Source organism: Seriola aureovittata, chromosome 3, assembly GCF_021018895.1.
Source record: "Seriola aureovittata isolate HTS-2021-v1 ecotype China chromosome 3, ASM2101889v1, whole genome shotgun sequence".
In the NCBI taxonomy this organism is placed as follows: Eukaryota; Metazoa; Chordata; class Actinopteri; order Carangiformes; family Carangidae; genus Seriola; species Seriola aureovittata.
In genome coordinates this window covers 22,898,071-22,916,339 of record NC_079366.1, presented here as the reverse complement: position 1 = coordinate 22,916,339, position 18,269 = coordinate 22,898,071, and the positions used below count along the sequence as shown (strand labels likewise).

The 18,269-nt window shown below is 39.8% G+C and overlaps 1 long non-coding RNA gene across 1 annotated transcript in view; it reads right to left on the bottom strand.

Annotated features, from left to right (window-relative positions):
• Nucleotides 1-492: 492 nt before the first annotated feature.
• Nucleotides 493-18,269, bottom strand: part of LOC130166554 (uncharacterized) — an 89,929-nt gene continuing 72,152 nt past the window's right edge. Inside the window, exons 2-3 of the long non-coding RNA XR_008827163.1 lie at nt 3,820-3,911; nt 493-843 (exon numbers count right to left, since the gene is read on the bottom strand). This is a non-coding gene — a long non-coding RNA (uncharacterized LOC130166554). The remainder of the gene's footprint in view (nt 844-3,819; nt 3,912-18,269) is intronic.

Below are 18,269 nucleotides of genomic sequence, written 5' to 3'. Positions count from 1 at the left end.
GACAAGAACAGCAGCGTTCAGAGCCCTGCAGCCTTTGGGAGCTCTCGCCACATCTTCTGACAGAATCGATGTGTGCGGCTGGCCCCATCAAGGCCACAGGGAACCTAGTTCAGCAGAACTAATTACTGTTCATTTTAAAAGTTCATTTGTTCCTGGTTCACTCCTGTGTTTTTTTTTTTTTCCTGTCTTTCTTTCCCGCCTTGCTTCATTTAAGGAGTCACCATTATTTTGAAGTGTTTCATTAAGTGCTGGCAATCAGAGAGCTCCAGACAGGTCAAATCACTGACTTGATGCGATTTAAAGGAGGATTTCAGTGCAAACGACAATAATTATACAAGATATTCAGGAAGCAGCAGAAGTTACTTTGAGCTGTTTTTTTGTGAATTAAATACTGCAATTTTATTACATTCAATTTTCATCTTGATATGTAATAAATGATTTCACTATTCAAATCTGACAAAAATCTAACACATCGTTCTCGCTGATGACAAAAAATATCTCAGCCACGTCACGGCCTTTGCTCTCACATCAACTCCAGTCTGACATCGTCCAGACTCAGCACCGCCTGACAAATTGTTTACTGCCTGACAGGAGCCTGTACACCAACCTGATAGATGTGCACACATGCACACTGCCATCCTCTTATTGGGAATCCAGGGATGAAGCCTTCAAGCTGGGCTGCACAGCTCCGAGCTGACATGAGGAGACAGGCTGTTGCAGGTAACCAAGGGGGCGTCGGCTGGCTTGGTCTGTGGGGAATCCACTGCGGGAGCTCCCAGGCAGGTGGGGGGGCTCACTGCAGTGCTCTCCTCCAGCAGGGCGGCTGATAGATTGTAGCATGCACTGACAAGACATAAGCCAGCGGTAAGTGGTCGTCACAGGATGCTAAATATAGAAACAACAACTTAATGTGACCCAGCTTTGAGAAGAATTACTTCAAAACTGTATCATTATATAACAAAAAAGTTTCCATGTTGACTCCATCTTTTATTACCTCAAGTAGCTCTTTTCTTACTTTTTTATTTCAGTCAGTCAGTTCATGCAGAACAGATATATTGTGTGTGTGTAGAACACATGGAAACTCCTCCTATGAGGTTAATTTGACTTAGATGTAATATTAAATTTAACAGATTATGACCAAATTTTCATTTTGGAGAGAACCATGTCTTGAAATGTTCTGGGTTTAAAAGTACAATCAGTAATTTGTTACCAGCACCTGGGCAAAATCTTTGCTTTCTCAAAGCTGGCTTGTGAACATGTATTGAGAATTGTCAAACTTAGTTTTGAAACATTCGATTTTGAAAATCAGCTGTGTTATTCTGAATGTTCGTTAAAAATAAACGAATCTCTGACTGAAATACCATTTTGAATTGGCCACTTAAAAAATAATAATTTGGGCATAAATTAAGAGTATCCCCACTTCTCCAGGCACCACCACAACACCGCACATAAGGTCTGTAGAGTAGGAGCAGTATCATCAGCGGCAGAGTTTTCAAAGGAGCTTGTTGAAAAAATAAAGACGTGTCCAAAGGCAGTTTTAGGCCAGACACGGGGGAGTAAATAGTTTGCATGAGCTCGTGGGCAGAATAAAGAGCAACAGAAAATGGCTGCAGTAACAAGGACGACACTGACAACATCAGAATGCAACACATCACAATATACATTTTCTAACCTGGTATCTTCACCCTCCCTAATATTTTCTGCCATGCTTTATATTGAAGTCCTGTGATTTCAGAAATTCACAAAAATTAACCTTTCCACCAGTAAAGTTGTGGCTGCTACATGTTCTGCCTCCTGCTGAGGCCTCAATCCTGCTGGACGCGTGCTGTGGAGGCTATTTTGAGGTCAACATTGAATTTAGTTTAACTTTTGCTGTATAACATTGGAGAAAGTCAGCATACAGTACAGCTACCTGAAAGAACACAGCAGCTGTCTCCACTGAAGATACAATCTCTTGTGTTCACTTGCACTTTTGGAGTAAGGTTATGACTTTGTTACTGATACTAACATGTACTGATACATCAGCTTAAATGTCTACTCCTGGATTGCAGGCAGAGTTTCAGATAGACCGATGATGCAAAAGTAATCATTGTTTACATAGACATCTGCAAAACCTTCACAGGTTTGACACGATGAAGTTCATTCACATTCAGTACACACAGTTGAATCCTGAATGTATAGCCTGCTCGTGATTTCACAAACATAACCCTTCTCCCTTTTTATTTTTACTGTATCTATGTTTTTTAAATTATGTTTGCTCCTGTTGTGTTCCAGTTTGTTCTCATCAAATGTCTTGCATTGTTAGTTGTCCGTTTTTAATACTGTGTGGTAAAGCCAAAGGCTATTTTCCATTACGGTGACAATATAGTTTCAAGCTAATTAAATAACATTTCATTGTGATTCTTTGTTTGTTTTGTTACACTTTTCTTATTAATATTGGTACTGGCTTCAAAAGTAAATTATTGGAGAAATGTCATAATATGAGGTTTGAGTTTGGATTAGCTTCAGTGTGATAATAAATAAACCTATAACACTTGTAATATTAAGTAAAATAATATTTTGTAACCAAGAAATAGTATTTTACTACTATATCAGAGCAAAGACTGGACAGAGCATCGTCACTGTATTGCAAAATGTTGCATGGGATACACAGTATATTGCAGTGTGAGTGCAGCAGTGCCACCTAAGATATCTGCCTGAACTAAATTACAAGTTTCTTACAAAAAATAAAGTACATTATTGAAAACATGACTCTCTCATTATCTTAAATACCAAACCGCGGCAGCTACAGCAAAATGCATCAATCACCTCAACTTGGTTACCATCGATTTGCTGTATTTTTGTCCAAATTACATTTTCATGGCAGAGACACCTTAAATTCTTAAGTAAAATGCAAATAGTCCTGTGGAGTCCCCTCGTGGAATTTCAATTTCTCCTTTATGACAATAAAAGATGAATCACCAGGTGACTTGAAGCACCAGCTTGGCTTTTAACATACAGTGTATTATACTCAACTCAAAGGGTATTGTTTTTGTATATTACCAGTAATATACAGTATTATTCCCAAAACGTGTGTAACTGGGAACGAATTTACCAAACACAATGGCACAAACTACCGCTCACAACTCATTCGCTGTAAGAGACAATCAAACACAGTGTGGGGGTTAACTATAAAATTTTAAGTGCACATAATTTCAAAGATGGATATTAAAATGTTCCTTTGGAATCCAAAATAATCATTACTTTGGGGCTTGGATTGCATTCAAGCATATTAATATTGCACGCTTACACTGAGGCACGGCATTAACAAAATCATTTAATTCATTTATTCGGTTATCAGTTAATTCATTCTTGGCAATGCTGTTTAAATTTTCTAGCTTTATTTTCAGTTATGCCGTCTGAATTGCAAGTGGCTAATGTGCTTTACAACTGAATAAAACACTGTCTTTTATTTGCCTGTGTGAGAGGGTGTGTGTGTGTGTGTGTGTGTGTGTGTGTGTGTGTGTGTGTGTGTGTGTGTGTGTGTGCGTGTGTGTGTGTGTGTGCGATCCTCAGAGTTTCCTCACAGAAGTCTCTATTTAGGGGCGACAGGGAGACGGTTAAGCTCAGGTGGGCTGAGTCCACTGTGGATTCTGCTTAATTAATGGCATGCCATCTGCCTGTCTCCAGAGGAGGGAGACCACCAGCTGCTGAGGCTTTGATCTCACCTGTCTGTAAGTCTGTCTGTCTGTCTGTCTGTCTGTCTATGAATACGTGTCTCTGTGTGTGTCTGTAAGTTTAAGGGGCTGCATGTATGTACATAAGAGTGTCAGTCCTCACCTCCTCATTGTGCAACTGCTTATATGGGGTGACATTAAGTCTTCAGTGTAGGACTCACTTCAATAACAGGGCAGTGGTTTGGTCGTGTTTTCCTGCAATAAAATGATTACAGTCAGTTTAAACTCTACCATTTATAAGTAAATCAATTTTTTCCTTAAAGCTGCTAAAATCAAAATTTTATATTAACAATGGATCAAAAGACACATAACAGACTCATCACCTGAATCTGCAGTTCCCCTCAGCTCAAAGGAGCATTTCAGTATTTTTCAACTCATTATTTTAGTTTCACGACCTGCAACATTATTGTTTTGCTTCCCTCTTACTGCTCTCATCATCCTCGTTTCCAGCTGCAGCGACAGATGTTTTCAGTGAAAGGGCGCTACAACCTCACTGTTAGTGATTAGCTGGTAAACATAGCGGTGCATCTATCAGCTAAAGAGACTGATACTTTTCTCACGAGTTGATGGAAACCAAGACTGAGCTAGAAGGAGAATGAATATATTAGACTTACATTCATCAGGTGGACACAAACAACCCGATCTCCTCCCTACATGGACTTTATTGCTGTATAACACTGTCACCAACACTGTCACCTTACTTCCGCCTTTGCTCCCAACATAATCACCATCGCCACTAGAAGGTTTTGTCACTGATGCTGTCTCACACGACTGCTAGATTTCTCTTAACAGTTAAATGTAACTATGGGTTGTAAAAAGCTGCTTACACAAACACCTTATTGGGTTTTCTTTGTAGATGGAGGACAGTTGTTGAGATGAGATATCTAACCTACATTTTCCTGGTTTGAAAGAAACTTAACAATAAAGAAAAATGTACAAATATCACAGTAATTCTATCTTAACACACTACAGGGTCAACTGTAGGTGGATACCTGAACATTACACCCATATGTCGCTGCGGAATTTCTCAAAACAATTCACAGTATTCTGCTGCCATGACAGCATCCACTCTTCTGTGAAGTTTTTTCACTTGATCCAGGATTTCTGGCAGGGCAGTTTCTGTCCCATAAAACTGGGAGAACAATTTCCTAATGGATGTCGTTTCGTGCATGGGAGCACTGTCATGTTTAAACAGGGAAGGGTCTTCCCGAATCTGTTGCCACAAAGTTGGAAGCACACTGTCTAAATGATTGTATACTGTTGAAAAGCAATACTAGACTACACAAAAGTATGCGGATAAAGGTGTCCACACACTTGCACCTGCTGCTTTTCTAATTACATTTAATATTTGGGCTACACTTCTAATTGCTTAATTCTGACCGTCTGGCACCAGCTGCTACGTGATACCTTTATCACCACCTTTTACTGCCTCCCTCTTCCTTCCATTTAAAGAGTCAGTTAATGCACAACATCATTAGTCTCAACATTGATCTCCCTCCTCACTGCAGCAGAGGCCTGAGGACTGTCTGTTGTCAATGCTGCTGCTGACGTGTCCCCTTTAAAAGTCAAGGTGAAGCGTCAGTGTCTAGTGTGGGAGGAGAGCACAGCGCAGATCACAAAGGCTGCATCTTGAAAAACCGTCTCCGACAGCAGAGGTAAAGCACGCCTGCCTCTCACTTCAATCCCACCTCCCCTGAGAAAGCTTACAGAGGTAGAAAAGATTCATGCAATAGGTTTAGAAGAAAGAGGCGATCCAAGTTTGTCATTGAGCCCAGAAGAAGTCACTCTGTCCCCGTTTTTAAATTTATCTTCACCACTGGCTGAATCTTAATTTTAAAACGGGCACTGATTCAACCCGTAAATTGCTACAGGTGCACATTATGTTTCAGTAAAACTTTCCCCAATACCCCTACCAGGGACAGTGAGATAGAGGCAGAATCAGAAAGAAAGTCAGAAATGCTCTGACTGTATAAAACGCCCAATTATCCTGATCACTAATGGAAATACTGTTCATATCCTGTATGTATATTCGCTCTTCCATCACACTAATTTACAGTCATTACACCTGCCAAGATTGTATGACTCAGTAATTGATTGATTTATTTTGGTGTCATGCATTGTAGCTGTGTCTAGCTCACATATGGTGAGCTTACATCACAATGTTTCTGACTGTATTCTTAGAGTAACTCATACATCTGTGTTTTACCAGGATTTACAGATAAAACGTGTGACGTGTCATGATCATCCTGCTTGGAGGTAAATGTAATATTGCTGTAAAATTATATTTTTTAGGGGCATTTTGCTATATACCTTTTTTTAGGTAGAAAGAGATGATTTAACACATCACTTAAAGGACAGAACAAAACACGAAAGGATGATGTCTACGACCAACTGAAGCTACAGTTTTACTGACTTATACCAAATATAAACATGGCTTTTCTACATTACTAAAGAAAACATTCTTTTCCTGACCAATATTATTCTAGTCTGTTACTGTAAATGAATTATACAGCACTTACAGAGAGCAAAGACAGACTCTTGACATTCAGGGCAGGTTAACAGGGGCTCACTTCAAAAACAGCACTCAAAAATAAAAATAAATGTCAGAACCCGTTGACCTCAGTCTGCCAATCTTTATGAACAAGCTTTCATCATATCACTATATTGATATTCTGGAATGAAATTCATTTAGTGAATTGAATTAATTCTTTTAATGTAAAATAAATATCAGAGAAATCTCTTTTTATAGATTCAGGGACAAACCCAGTGTATTAAAAATAGAGACACAGATAGTTTAAGCTCCAGAAGTAATGAAGGTTTTCCTCCCCTTTTGTCCTCGGGATACATTTTGAATCTCAATGTGTATTTTTGTAATGTACTGAAGAGCAGTGTTGTTGTTGTTTTGATGGATGTGATAAAGTTCGATAACAGCATCTATTTTGAGGTTGTAATGCTGTAAAGAAAAGAAAAAAGAAAAAAAGACACGGGAACCACATTCATTAACATGTTCCGATGCCCGTGAAGACAAAGAGTTTTTCCATTGTATTTTATTTGTGCGAGTGCTGCTGTTTAAAGTGACAGACTGTAACTCTGCTTGGTGATGGATAGTTACTAAAAGTTTCCAAATGAGTTAGTGAATCTGCGGTTCAGCATATTTATTACTCTGCAGCACCATGAACACTGGTTTTTAATCAAACTTGAGTGTGTGTTGAGATGAGATATCCTGTGTCTCTCTACATCATGAGTAAAGTGGTTGTCAATATATATGAGTCATTTAGTTTCAAGCAGAAATAGCATATATACTTAAAAATAACTTATTTCTGATATAAAATACACTGTTCTACTTATTAGGCAGAGTAATTGTACAGTAATTGCTGCCATTGGCCTTGTTGATTTTTAAGTCTTTGTCTGGTAAACAACAATCTATTCCATTGATGATTAACAAGTGTGTTTATCAGAATAAAACAAAAATGTTATTAGTCAGATAAGTTTCCACACACTTTGACTTGTGTGGCACAATGTTGACTCTACTGTGCAAATGTTTTAGGAAGTAAAAAACTCTAATCAGTCTCAAATGCATTCTGCAGCATGAAGACGGCCCCAAACATACAGCCTGAGTCATCTAACTATCCACAGAGACAAGAAGAATAAGGAGTCCTGCAGCAGATGATCTGGCCCCCACAGAGCCCTGATCTCAACATCATGGAGTCAGACTGGGATTACATGAAGAGACAGAGGACACTGAGACAGAAGAACTGTGGCAAGTTCTCCAAGATGCTTTGAACTATGTACAAGTGTGCCGAGGAGAACTGGTGCAGCTTTAAAGCCAAATGTTAATATTGATTCTCTTTGCTGCACTATCTATGAAGTTAATGGATACACATACTGTATATGCAGGGGGTGAGAGGGAGTATTTTCTCCCTTTACACCAACTTATATTCATTTTTTCTATTCTTTTGCAATCTTTGCTCAAGTCTTCATTTATTTTTAATATTCGTGCACACAGTCAGTCTTTGGTGGATCTGCTCCGGTGTACAAACGCCTGTGATGACGAGTTTCAAGTAGAGACGGCTTCATTTTAAGCAGTCAAAACTATAATCTGTTTCCAATTAATCCTTTAGTCATTAAAATGTCAAACGTGATGAAAATGCCCATCCTGAAATCCCAGATGGCCAAGGTGACCTCTTCAAATAGCTTGTTTTGTCCAACCAACAGTCCAAAAACCAAAGGATATATTTGCAACAACATCCAAATCCTCACATTTGAGAAGCTGAAACTAATAAACTGTTGACATTTGGCCTGATAAATAAACAATCGGGTATCAAAACTGTTTTTCTGTAGCTTTCTGTCCAAAAACAAAACTAACTGGTTGATCGTTCAACACTAGTAACAACATAACTCTCAGAAATGGGATTCTACAACATCCATATAAATTTTTCTACATCATTAATGTAGAAATAATAAACTGAAGTGCTGTGCATGTAAAGTTCAAATATTGACATGAGCTTCAGTTGGTAAATCAATCAGCAGAAACACAGCAAATAAAGAAAACTGACTGAAGGATTGCAGGCATAGGTCCTGCATACCAACAGTTTGTTTGAGTTTGCTTTAGTGTATATATAGTTGACAGTGTGCAGTGGGCTTTGAACGGTCTTGAAAATCATCAAGTGGAAAACAAATCAAGTTCTGCCTCCCAGTTGAGTTGACTTCAGTACAGGGGCACACAGGTGTTTGGTTTTATTGGTCCTGAATCACTGTGATGTAGCAGGAATGACCTTGACTTCACAGCCTCATGGTGCAGATCTCCATGAAGGACAGCTGACACGGAGTGGGCAGGTGTGTGGTGAGCCAAGATATTGGAAGACAACTGCCCCAGTTGTAGGTTAATACACCCTCATCTCTATCTCTGCCCCTCCATTCATTTCCTCTCTCTTGTGATTTCTTTCAGTCAAAGGTGCAACAACATCGTCTCAAGGATTTTCTGCTGTCAGCATTGTTAAAACATCAATTTGCAGCCTTGTCCAGCAGCAGAATATTAAATTTTAATCACACCAATACAGCCTCATAATTGCATTATGATTGCAAATCACCTACGCTATTGTTAGACAGTCACTGATGAATATGTGAAGGTATGAGCTGCTAGGAGAGTGACAAATGACAGGACTAATGACACCACAGGCTGACTGCAGATTAGCTATGGCCTTATAAGGTCAGGAGGAACTGCAGCAAACTGATGGGACACACACACACCTGCAAATATCCACAGTGGTAATGGGTAGTTTTGTCCTATTTGCATGTGTACACAAGCATGCATTTTCCACATGTGCATGAGGGCGTTGTATTGCACGTTTCTGAGCTCTACTGTGTGACCCCCTGCTGGCCTGAGCACAATGGCTGGACCCTGTACACTGACAGGGGGGGATAAGTAATGGCTCGACTATGGCCGCCAGCCTATACAATCATCCCTGCAACTGCCTCCACTGATTTATTGAAAGACAACGACCTTTGGTTCCACTGAGTCCGCCGCCTGGCCTGGCTCCCAATGCATGTATTGTTTTCCATTTTAGTGGCACATATTGCCATATAGGGAGACACTGCGGCCCTGAGCTGAAGTCCATGTCACTGCTACAGATGCGGCTGCGTTTGCTGTTCGTAGAGTGGTCGCAATAAATGTATTATACGAGACCTTTGCATTGCTGAGTCCAAACCGTATGAATGTTGATGAGGTAGAGAGGGTGTACTTTAACTTCAATTTCGTTTTTGTCAAAACATTTCAGGAATTACAGCACAGTGTACTGTTATTTATGGTACACAACCTCTGTGAAAGACACTAATATACCACAATGGTATTTCATCAATTTTATTGTTGGGTGGATTGCCTTTGATTAATGACTAATGTTTTAATTAGAATACGTTTCAATTATCCTAGTTGATGGAATACAGATATAGAGCTGTGGTAAATCATACAGACCGTGAACTGGACTGTTCTTGAGACGAAACTAAATCAACTCCCAGTCATATTCTGCATCTCAGAGTGTGTGTTAATTTATATTCCATTTCACTTTGTCTGGACAAAATGCTTTATGGAAAGGCAAATATTTCCACCAGAGCCAAAAGTTGCTTCCTGTACACAGTCCTTCATCAATTGCTGCATGGTGGGAGAAAGTGCTGCCAGGAGCAACCATGCTGATAAAATAATGTGGCTTCAAGCAGACCTTGATACTAATACAGCAAATATGAGAGTCTGGTGTTAAAACACAAAAGAATGAAAGAGGGGAATTGCAAGCAGACAGAGATTATCTAGCCAAAACAGTGTAGTTACTACTCTATTACCTACTCTATTCCAGTTGATTAGAGTTCATCTACAGGAGGTTAAAAGGTCACAGCAATAATGAGAAGAACAGAGCTGCAAAATGGGAGAAATATTATTAAATACCGTGAATTTGTATTTGACAGGTTCTTTTAATGATCCTCTGAATTCCTCAACATAGAAAAAACAGGAGTGTGCTGAATAATTTAACAATTTGAATGAATTCAACTTGGTTTTTGAGTAACCCTGTTTTTTTCCACCATTAGTTTGGTATCGCAGATGGTTTAAATACTATGATACCCATGAGGCTCAGCTGCTGCTGCTGCTGCTGCACTTGTACAAAGAAGCAACTCAGAGGTCTGACTCGGAGCAGCAGCAAATTCACAATGCCCTGACACTGAAGTCGTAAACAAAACAGCACATGATAGCAGCTAATTTCAAACAAAGCTGACCCAAAATCTGAAAGTGAATTCATTTAAATTTCTGAATGTTTTATGAGGTTTATACAAAGCATAATCTTTAGCCCTCCAGCTCACCATTAACAGCACATGCAACAGAATTTTATACTTGGTGATTTGATATTCCTTTACTGAAATGCTGAGACTATCCTCAGAAGAAGAATGACAGATAATAGTTTTGGGGCACCGACGTGGCTTAAGACGTGACAATGAACAACAATGCCCTTGGCTGACGCCAAGCTGCGGTCTTTTGTTGCACACCAGACTCCATATTCTCCACTCATTTCTTGTAATTTCACTACTGTTGGATTTCTACAAAAAAAAACATAGTAGCCTAAATGCCTAAAATTACCTAGTGTATGTTAATGTTTTTCTGACAAAGATGTCTTATGGTCATGCAAATAGTACTTTAGGAAATGGCATTAATATGGTAGTAATAGTAATATAAAAGTGACTATGGATAAGGTGTTAATAATAAGTAAGTTATAAGTTGATAATAATAAGATAAAGTTAACAGTTAACATTAGTATCAGTGAATGGGGATCCAAATAAATAAATGCTGATATGTGCTGATACGTGCACAAGATCAGAAAATGCTCATATGTGTCAGTTTTGAAGGCAGTGGCTACCAGCCTATTTTACAGTTTAATTTGGGGGAGAAAGAAATGCTCCATGGAGGTCCTATGCATACATACACACATATATAAAAATACAAATAGATGTACACATTTACAGAACCACTTTTTCTAACAGTTGCTCATCGCCAAGACAGTTTCATGTCCATCAGAATCTTGGAGAAGCTCCAACTAACATTATCTATGGAAGGAAATGAACAGGGCTTTCTCTTCCACGACCGTGGGCACCCGAAATAACTCCTCCCTCTTTGCTACTCTATGGGAATTATTTAAGGTTTTTATGGCTCACCAAAAAGTGGAATGAGAGAGAGAAAATACTGAGGATGAGGGATGGAGTGAGAGCAAAAATCCTCCGTCAGCTTACATATCGAGGTTGTGTTCTCCATCAGTGGGTTTGAGGGATTGAGAAAGAGGAGAGAGAGATCCAGTCTGCTGGGCACAGGAGCTCAGAAGGGATGGCATGGAAAAGCACGCACACACGCGCACACACGCGCACACACGCGCACACACGCGCACACACGCACACACACACACACACACACACACACACACACACACACACACACACACACACACACACACACACACACACTTCATCTTCCTCTACAACTTCACCCACACCTGCAGTAGAATATTTGCACACTCTTCATCAGTATCCATCCACTCACTTCACTTCTCACTCGTTCAACTGTTTTGTACTCTTTACTGACTCCATATTTTCCCACTGTTATTTTAAATTCATGTACATTTATATAATCAGTTGGGCAGACCCAGGTAGCATACAAAATGTGTTGTCGTTTGTCTGCAAACAAACAACACATCTGATGGTTAATACTGAATACTGAACAATCTGTGTGGGTGTGTGTTGTGGCCGTTTCTGTCTGTCTTTAGGGGAATAATGCGGTTGGTAAAGAGTGACTGGGTGACAGGTGAGCAGAGCACAGTCTCACTGGTTCATTACCGGCTGGCAGAGTGGAGCACTCCAGGGCACGACGGTTGGAGGTAACGCTTCGGGCCTCCTCATCAACATCCTGTCACCTCCATTTTCATACTCTCAGTCTCGGCACAGCAGCTGACCCGGTCCCCCCAGAGGGAAAACTGTCTTCCTGAACAATAAGTAAGCACCCGGTAGCAAGAAACAGAAGAAAAACAGTGGGTTTGTCTAGTCAAAGAGAAAATGAAAAAAGGTGGTGTCAGCTGACCTTCATGTGAATTTGATACACAGTTTGTAATGAACAGCAGAGCAGATCGAGTGTCTGTCACTGTTCGTGCAAAAGGATGTTTTACCACATTCCAGCTTTGCTCTACATCTCTGTGACAAGTGAAATAAACCCTTTTCACAAATGGAATATGTTACATTTACGGTTCAATGTATCCGTTACGGCTTTTAGGCTTTCATATAATGTTCTGTACCAGCTGTATTCAAACATGACAAGATCATTACAGATAGAGCTGCAATGCTCGCATGATATTTGGCATCTGTTACACAGGAGGAAATGATATGTAGGAAGAAGAGTTTTTCTCTCGTGCTGCACCAATGTAGGAAAATAAAACCTAATTCGCAGTTGGATGAAAATAATTATCTTGATAATATTATCATTAGATAAACTGTAGACTTCTGCTCCCTGTTTTATACAGTGAAACAGCACCCAAGAATAGATCGAACTGAAAAAAACGTTAGGTTGTAACTCTTATTTAATTCCTACTGTATTTGCTCTTGAACTATATGTAAATTCTGCAGGTTATTCATACCGTCAGGAATTAGCATGGGTGGAAATGGATAAAATAATTTAAGTACTTTGATTATGATTAAAATTGACAAGCAGCATAATAATGAGATTCCCATGAGCCTCAGCTGACACTACACTAAAGTAAGATGCTGAACATGGTAAACATTATAACTGCCATGTTATAGCATGTTAGCATTGCCAACATGTTAGCATGCTGATGTTAGCATTAAGCTCAAAGTACCGTCTCACAGAGCTGCTAGCATATTAAAGAGATAATACTATGTTTGTGAATAAGAGACGATAATTATATGACAAACATTTTACAGTATTCTCCCATCGTCTTATAACTCAGCTCTGTGCTGCTATAGACATTATGTTAAACCTGCATGAACTGATTTTTTGGACATGCAAGAAACACAGAACAACACAAAACTAACAAGCTGATGCAGTGAACATGTTAGCAAACTGTTGCCTATTTAAACATCCAGCAGATATGAAGAAGAAACATTTGAAATCATTTGTTTGAGTCACGTTTTTGGCCGCCTGATGTAAGTCCATTATGCACTTTCCTTGTAACTCTCCATCACCTCCTATTGGTAATGGGTCTGGCTAGTAACTGCTAAATGTCCTACAGTGTTCATCAGCTGGTTGTAGCTAAAATACTTTATGGAGCTGAGTGGAACCACAGTCTGGTGATAATCCTCTGTGGGTTTATCACCAGGAGCGAGTATTGATCCATCTTTGATCCAGTGTCAATAAACACATATTAATTATACCTGGCTTAAAGTGACAACACTGACTTCAGACTTGTCTCATTTTGAGGTGTTACAGAAATGTTACTGGGTCAGAGAACAACATGTAAAACGGCCAGCACATTTATCTACTAAAGTGTATGTTTGGGTTATAGTCACTGCTGAATCCTATTAACTTTCCCATTACTAGTGCAGTCTGATTTTCATCTCATTGTCCACACAGACTGCCAGTTAGGGCTCTTAATTTCAAACTGTAATCAAGGGGAGGTTTTCCACAGGCTTAACTTCAGAGGCAAAGTCTTTGAGAAGTTCCCCTGACAATTTCACTGCAGTATGAGTGTACTTTTCAGTGTTATCTTTGGGCAAAAGAAGTAGGAGAAGGAAGTCATGCAATATCAGTCTGCAATATGTTTAGCTGAGGGTAAGAAATAGCCAGGCTTGTAATTGCTTTGGGACAAGCTAGGATGGTTCCTCTGGCAGTAGGAGATTTTCTTTTGGTCAGCCATGAGGGCAAGAAGACAGATAAGAGAAAAGGGAGAGACAGACAGACTGAGAGAGGAGAGAGAGAGGGAGATTTTCCGATTTTCTAAAGTGTTCAGACGAAATAGAGGCATTATCGTCCCATGAGGTTACAATGAAAAGCCCACAGTTGGTTGCAAAACTCTGAGGTTTAAGAGAGAAAAAAACCCATAAGACTGGGTAGAAGAAAAGGAAGAAGACTTTCGATTTTTGAGTGTATTTCTGCTCATGAGCATCCTTTACAACTGTTTGTCCACAGCTTCTGGCGACCGTCACACAACCCTCAGAGGAATCATGTCGCAGTCTCGGCTTTCAATGTTACTATCAACAGCTTTTCTGTAAACGACTTCACTCCTGTTTCATTACCACTCCTCCACAAGATAAAAACCTGCTGAAAGGTAGAAGAAGAGAGAGCGAAGCACCTGCAGCCACTGATGTTGTTGGATGTCTCTTACAGTAGTAACGTACATCACTTGCACTGCCAGGACAAAGCTAGTTTATTGTCTCTAAGGTGCGTTGTTTAATTAATAGCTCCAAGGCTGTGTGCTTGGCTGACTGCAGTGGGGGTGAGTTTATAAAAGTGGATCAGGAGAGTAGACTCTGCACCCCTGTAGTGGAGATGGAAGCAGGGTAGAGCTGCAACGATTTGTCAATTGATTAGCTGAATGTCAGAAGAACAATCAACAAATATTTTGCGACTTGCTGCTCGCCTCTGTCTTGGCTTGTGTTAGTAAACTGAGTATTAGTAGGTCTTGAAATGTTGGTTGGTTTAGTACCATCACCTGGGGCTTTAAAACGATAAATGCATCTGAAGTTTTTCACCTTTCCTGTGTAAAGAGCCAAAGCAGCATGACTAATGCAGATAATGTAGATTTGCCAAATTATAAACAAATGAGCTGTAAGGCTGCAGACAGGGAAGTGTAGATAAATTTAAATTCCAAGTTCAGACATTCAGTGAAGTTCACCCTCAGTAACTTTTAATCAGTTTTTAGCAGATTTGTTGGGTAGAGCAGGATAAAGAACGCCTCCAAACTGAATGCAAAGTGTCCAAGAGAGCTTTTGATATTTTGGTCAATAAAACATTATTTTTCCCTCAGAAAAACATGCCTACGCCTTTTCTGCATTGGATATAAATCTGAATATAGATAGAAATACAAACAGGTTTGTGAAATAGATATCCTAATAGTGGCAAAGTAGCATTGCATTATCCCCCTAACATCATATCTAGGAAGTACCTTTTGTAGCCCAACTGGCGATTCATTTGTGTTACTGAAAATGTTTTTATTTTGCTTGGTGCTGCCTCTGGATGCAAAAATCCTAATGAGATACAACAATCTTATTAAACTGTACATATTGTTGCCTAGAGGCACCAACTCGACATAATTTTGTATCCCTTTATTTTAATCTTCTTTTATTCTGCTATTTTGTTAAGACTTCAGCAGCATACGGAGAAGGTGTTTTCATTCTCATACCGAATTATATAATGTTGTTGTTCTCTGGCGTTTTCACATTATAACCGAATGCCCTGAACACCTCCTCTTGCAAAACATTTACTCTGCCAGTTGCTTTGCTCCAGCAAATCATAACAAATGTGCGCAACCACATCATCTATAGTAATGTCCCCGTTTCCTTTGCCTCTTTGTTCTATGCTTTATTTCCCCAAACACTCATTTTCCAGCTGGGCAGTTAATTGAATTCGGTGTTGGGTATAAAGTATCGGGTCCTTAGCCACAGTTGCCTGCTTGCAGTGCATGAGGTAACCAAGGTTAGATCAACTAAAGCTAGGCTCAGATAGAGGAGCCAATGGTGCATAGATTCACCCACTGAGTAACTGATCATGATTCTCGATGCTGGATGCTTAAGTTGCCACTGGGTCACAACATGAATACAGGAGTAAATCAGCTGCTCAGTTGCTCAAAAGTAAAGTTGGATTCTAATAACTCAATGAGATGCTTGATTTGCTTTTGGCTATATAGAGAGAGGATGGTTAAATTCAGCACATACAGATGCTTCGTAGGCTTAATACGCCAAAGGATCCTGCTGGGGAGACAGTATGCCTAGAGCAAATGGTCCCTGAGTATTTATTATGTGGCATCTTAAAACAATAATGTCTGCAGCACAGTATTACAGTCAGTATGATCGTGTCCCTTTCTTCAGAGCACAACCTGAACTTTAAAACTGTCTCATCCCCCGACAGCTCTCGCCCTGCATGTCCCTTTTCATCAAGGTACGCTTCTTTTCAAATATTCATCTATATGCATCTTATTTTCATCATCCTAGCTCACCACTGGAACTACAGCAGTGCAAAGAAAACTTTAAGAGCCCTCCTAGAAGTAGGCAAGCACACAGAGTGATGGTGCATGCAAGCCGACCTTACTGATGGCTCTGATAGTGGCTTTAAAAATAGCCCTGGCTGTCTGCCTCTCCCTCCTCACATCTCACAACACGCCACTGTCAGTGTGTCGCACCTGCTGTGGTGAGACCATTGCATAACCATCTCTGCCCATGCAGAAGATCAGCGCTTCTCTCCAGCGACGCACAGTGTGTCTGTGTGTGTTTGCTAAGGCTCCTAACAGAACTCTATGCCTGACTAAAGGGCACTAAAGGTCAAAACCCTGTCTGCATCAAGCAGGAGGGAATTCACTTTTGCATAAATATAACTATGCATGGCATGATGATTTTTTTTATCATGCTGTGTTGTTTAAAAAAATAAAAAAATAAATTAAAAATAAAAATAAAAGGTTAGGATGTCATGTCACAGGACAGATCACTGAGAGCTTTAAGCAAATATACTGTACATTTATAATATTTTCATTGAAAGCTTTGTAGGAGAAATAGCATCATACCTTATCTGGTAAATCAGATGCATTGGAGAGAAAGAAAGAACTGTGAATGAATGATTTATAGAGTAATTTTCCTAGTAAGTCCCGACAGCAGAACAATAAAGACTTCATTTGTTGCATCTGATTGTGATGATTATTCAATATCCTGGTCGCTGTTAACAGCTGATTGTTCCATTAAAGCTGAAACCTGGAGTTTCCTGCATGCTGCTGTCGCTTACAGCGTCTAAGGGGGCTACAGCTAAGATAGCACTGGTGCTGTGGAAAGTTGTCTTGAAGTTGTGTTTATTTTAGACAAAATAATGGCATGTCCACTATAGCAGTCCACCTTCCTGTCACATACTTTACCACAGTTTGTAGTTAAACATTTCTCCCTCTGTCATTGTGATGTTTGTAGACTGTGGCCAGGTGAGAGCTAAATCTCACGTGTGACAGTAGATGGTGATAATGCTGCTGTAGGAAGGTTGGAACATGGCAGGATAGTGAAAGGATAATGTGTATATTTATACAAAATGAAGGACGGAGGCTGCGTTGCTGTATCTTGCTCATCCTGACGCCACTCCATGAGAATCAATGCTTAGCTAAAAGATGCAGGTGTCAGAGTATGAACACTTATCAATCCATCACTGACAGAGTGGAGTTATAGTGGAGGCCCGCTGCCTCTCATGAAACAAAGAGCGCCTCTGCTACCATCACAACTAATTACTATATTTTCATGAAATATTGTATCATGTCTTACATATCGAGGAAAACAGGCAGTGGTGATACACAGAAAAAGCTACGTATTTAATGAGTGAAGCAGAACTTTGTACTGTCTTATAGTAACCACACTGATAATGAGCTGAGATTCATCAGGATCCTTCTAATTCAGCTCAGCAGGTGTTTGATTGATCAGAGACTGTAGTTTGCTTTGCAGTAATTAATCAGAGCAGCACACCACAAAGCAGGGAAGAAAGAAAATCTGAGTTTTTCAGTTGGAAAAAGTGAAGACAAAAGAGTCAAGTCAGTCACAATCAGCTGCTGATGTTTGGGAAAACAACAGAAAAACTCACCACTGCAATTAAATTCAGATAACAGGCTGAAGTTAGTTTGATAATCACCAGATGGACACACATTTGCTCTGTCAGAGTCTGCAAGACCGAGACCGATGCTGAGGTGAACCTCACTACTCACCAGAGCTTTGTTCTGACTGAATGCGTATTTTATGAAAATCAGCAGCCTGAAAGATTTATGCTGTTAAATGACAGTTTTTTGGAATCAGATTCATAGAAAATAAATGATTTATAACATTGTCTTTTGTCTACCTATC